This window comes from Raphanus sativus, chromosome 4 (assembly GCF_000801105.2).
Source record: "Raphanus sativus cultivar WK10039 chromosome 4, ASM80110v3, whole genome shotgun sequence".
Lineage (NCBI taxonomy): Eukaryota > Viridiplantae > Streptophyta > Magnoliopsida > Brassicales > Brassicaceae > Raphanus > Raphanus sativus.
The window spans coordinates 51,037,506-51,042,048 of record NC_079514.1 but is presented as its reverse complement, the minus strand read 5'-3'; the positions used below and the strand labels follow the sequence as shown (position 1 = coordinate 51,042,048).

At 23.9% G+C, this 4,543-nt stretch overlaps 1 pseudogene; it reads left to right on the top strand.

Moving 5' to 3' along the window:
• Positions 1-1,874, top strand: part of LOC130511438 (multiple C2 domain and transmembrane region protein 8-like) — a 4,287-nt pseudogene extending 2,413 nt beyond the window's left edge.
• Positions 1,875-4,543: the final 2,669 nt, after the last annotated feature.

The following is a 4,543-nucleotide window of genomic DNA, read 5'->3' as shown; positions in this document are numbered from 1 at the left end:
CTTTCCTCCAAACGCAACGGAAACCCAAACAGTTTTAAACCATTAACTAGATTTTGACCCGCCCTTCAAAGGGCGGGTATATTTTTTGTTTTATTTTTTTAACTTAATTTTTATATTTGTGTGTTTTAATCATATTTGTGGTTTTTATTGTAATGATATTTGTGTATAATATTTTTATTGTAAATGATTAGTAAGAGAGATTTAGTATTTGTTTCAGTGTATAATTATATTAGAATTAATATTAATTTAATTTAATATAATTTTTGATAAATATATTAAATATGTCGAGTTGGATAATTATATACTTGTGCCATTGCAGTTCAGAAACTATTTTTAAACTTTATTCCTACAATTTACAACATATTATATTTTCTTTATAGTTACCTAATATAATTAGTCCAAGAATATTTGTATCCTAAAAACCCGACTCTGAATCGACCTGAAAATCAAAGTTTCATATTCAGTGTTTTGAAATCCGACCTAGATCCGTTGTTAAATCGGCAAACCGGGTGATCCAAGATAAATCCGGTTTGAGTTTTGTAAAAAAAAAATATTTAAAAACTCAATAAAACCCGCAAAAATCACTAAAATCTAGAACCGGTTAAACCACTGGTTGAACCAATAGATAACTTTTACTTTTTTAAGTTTTTAGTTATGTTTGTAATTCAATTTTGTATAATTTTTAATAAAGAAGTTAGGTTTTTCAGTTTTGTTATCGAAAATTTATTAATAATGTTTTGCTTTTGGTTTTCTTTGAATTTGAATTTGAATTTTGTTATTCGCATAACACATATAAATTTTATGAATTTTAAGTTTTGATATTTAAAAACCCAATAAAACCCGCAAAAATAACTAAAATCCGGAAACCGATTACCGGTTAAACTACTTGTTGAATCAATAGATAAATTTTACCTTTTTTAGTTTTAATTATGTTTTTCAAATCTGTTTTGCATAACTTCTGATAAAAAGTTAGATTTTTGAGTTTTGTTATCGACAATCTGTTAATAGTATTTTATTTTTTGGTTTACTTTAGATTTGAAGTTTAATTTTATTATTCACATTACATAAATAAATATTTTTGAATTTTTAAATCTTAATATTTTGTTAGATATCATAAATCTTAATTTGTTAAAAAAATATTTAAATAATATAAACTATGTTTGATATTTTATATGTCAAATGAAAATCAAAATATAGAAATTAAAATTAAATATTTTCTAAATATTAAACATAAAATATATACAAATCTAACCTATTATTTTGTGTTTTAATTGGAACGAACATCTATTAAATAAATAATATTCTTACTTAGACTTGAATCAAGGAATTAATTAACAATTTAGCTAAATTAAATACACCAATGTTATTTATATACGTATATGTACATGTGCGTTTTGTTTTGTCAACACACGAATATTAATACATTTTAGTTCTTGGACGTAATATAGTATTCGACATTTTTTTGTTATATTGGTATTCCTTTAAATTAGGAACGTGGAGTAGACTTTTAGTGGTTATACTTATGGAATCGTGGAGAAGTTATATTTTAGATGCAATTATAGTTTACTTTATGTAGTTATATTTTCAGTTATATTTTAATGCAATTTTTTTTAAATTGGACATAACTTCGTATCAATTGGACATGTTGAAGAATTAATAGAATAGATTAATTCTTTTTATGGTCAAAAAAATTCTATTTTTAAAGCTGTCTATGCGTAGTATGAAAGACAGCCACATGTGTTTTTGTTGTGGTACACATGTACTTGCGTACTGGAATCAGTTCACTAGGGCATAATCATGATAGCTATTTGCATTGCACTTTTTGGCTTTAAGTTTCTGGATAGTTTTGTTTTGTCAAATACAGTTACCAATGATGTGGAAAATGCATTAAAGTGACTTCCAGTTTTAGTTTATCAGTCAAGAATACAAATAGTCTTCTCATAACATGAAAGGCTTTGTCGAAAAAAACATTGAATGGCTAGAATTTTATGTCCAATTTGGAGGAAGAACAACTCAACGTCCTACACAAATATTACAACTTATGCCATTGTAGAATATTTTGGAAAAAAGTAAAAAAGGAAAATTCATTATACAAAAATCAACGAGACTTAAAACATTAAATGTACAAATATTATTTAATCAACCTCTACCAGTTCATACATTAAATTCCCTTCTTTTTATTGACCACTTGCCAATATTACATGATAACCTAAATATATTTGAAAACCATATACAATCATCTGGTGACTTTACAAATATCTATTCCATGGTTCTCCATCTGTGTACCAAATGTTCTCGATCTCTTACCATGTCTTCGGTCTTCACAACTTACCTATAAATTTTCAATAGCATAGGTGAAATAAATATAGAAAATCGATTATTATTCATTATGTATACCAAAAAAATTTCCAAGTATGCACAGCCATATTTCTCTAGCTCATGCCAACTAATCACGATAACATACGAAATATACTGGATCATGTACAACCATAATTTTCAAGAATCCAGACATGTACAATAAGTCAATAACTCCACCAAATCTTAAATTACAACAATTTTAAAGTGCAATACACCAAGAGTTCTCGAGTATGCTAAAATATGCCAACAGAAATCTTATTGTTAAAGTTATCATGGTCAGCCATATACAATTGTGTAACATAGTTTCTGGAAACATATAGTTTTCGAAAATCTTAAAGTAAAAACAGATCTTTTATCATATTTCTGGTTTGGAAATCCAAACAAACATAATCTCAAATTTGAATTAGCCCTTTAGTTTATTATTGTTTTTTGGTTGTAAAAATATATGAATATCTATGAATTTTATTATTGTTTTTTGGTGTTACTATTTTTCAACAACAAAGTCGTTGAACTATTATCCTCTCTAATATCCTGTGTTACAATTATTGTAGCTTACGTAATTCACTTAATTATATACTAGATCTAACCGGGCGGGTATTTATTTTATGTTTTTAGTTTTTTACTTTTAAATGATATATTTGTAATATTTAAACATAAATTTATATTGAAATTAACATTTGTAGTTATAATAAAAATTAAAAGTTTAAAAAAATATTTTGATATAAATTTTAAATTCCTAATTAAAATAATATAGAGATGGATCATAATTTTTTCCAATTCCAAAATCTTAGCATTCTTAATAACAAATAAAATAATTTATAAATACATAAAATATATAAACATATTTGAAATTAAAATAAATTTGTTAAAAAAAAATCTTACAACATTGTTATTTATTTCTATAGTTTGACCCGTTGCCGTATAAATATTTGCTTTCACTTCAATTTTTTTCTTTGTTGTAATCATAATATATATATATATATATATATATATATATATGTGTGTGTGTGTGTGTGTAAATTAATATGTATTACATAATTGTTAGTATAACATTTTAAAACAAAATTTTTATTTATTATTTTAAATAATTATATTATGTGATTTTAATTGTCTATTATATCACAGTGTATCATATAAAAATCTAATATTTATAACTAATTGGACTTATATTATAAAAGTGATATACTAACAATTTGTAAATAAAATATGTTATATTTTATTTATATGATATATAAATTGATTTTGATGTGTGATTTTTATTTTATTATTTTTATTAATAAATATTGAAAAATATTAAATGTTAACAAAAAATCTATTAGGAAATTTATTTTGGTTAAGATTCATTCTATTAAAGAAATCTATTATTTAAATTAAGAAAATACATTAAATACTTAAATATATCATTTAAATAAGGAAAAACAAAATTCTCTACTATCTTTGTTACCAAACAAATTTTTTTTTAAAGATTCTTATCAATGTTACCAAACAAAAGTTTAAAATACTTCTACTTTAATAAGATAAATACAATTTTAAAAATAATTAAATAATCCCAAAATTAATTCCTGATTAGTCGTCGATTAATCTCTGATTTTTTTTATCAACTCGCTATGCCGCCCAAAAATGGATATTAACTATGTCTGTGTTGCCACTTTTTAGTTATTTTGTTATTGAAGCAATTAGAATAACCTTCAGACCAGATTAATCGTGAGTTGACATAAAAATATACAATCAATCAAAGTTTGAGACACAATTGATATTAGAACTAAAATATGATTTGAATAAATTTATTAACTATCTTCAATCCCAAATTATTAAAACAGACTTTAATTAACGAAACAGGTTAAATACATGTTATCGTACTCCAATATTAAATCTTAAGAAAAAAAAACATATACAAAACATATCAAATAACTGAATAACTTTTTGTTAATTGAAAGTTTAATCCCGCGCTTTTAAAGCGCGGGTCAAAATCTAGTTTTTGTTATAATAATTGAATCGTAATACCACAAAAAAAATCGTTATACCACAGTTAGTTTGTATCAATTCGAGTTTTTTTCTATTCGAGATAGATTTGCTATGATATATTCAAACCTTTGCTGTGATTGTGGTGCACATAGTGTGTGTGTTTTTTTCCTTCAACAAACGCTGAATCGTGATATTACCAATATCAAACTTAAATTCTTAT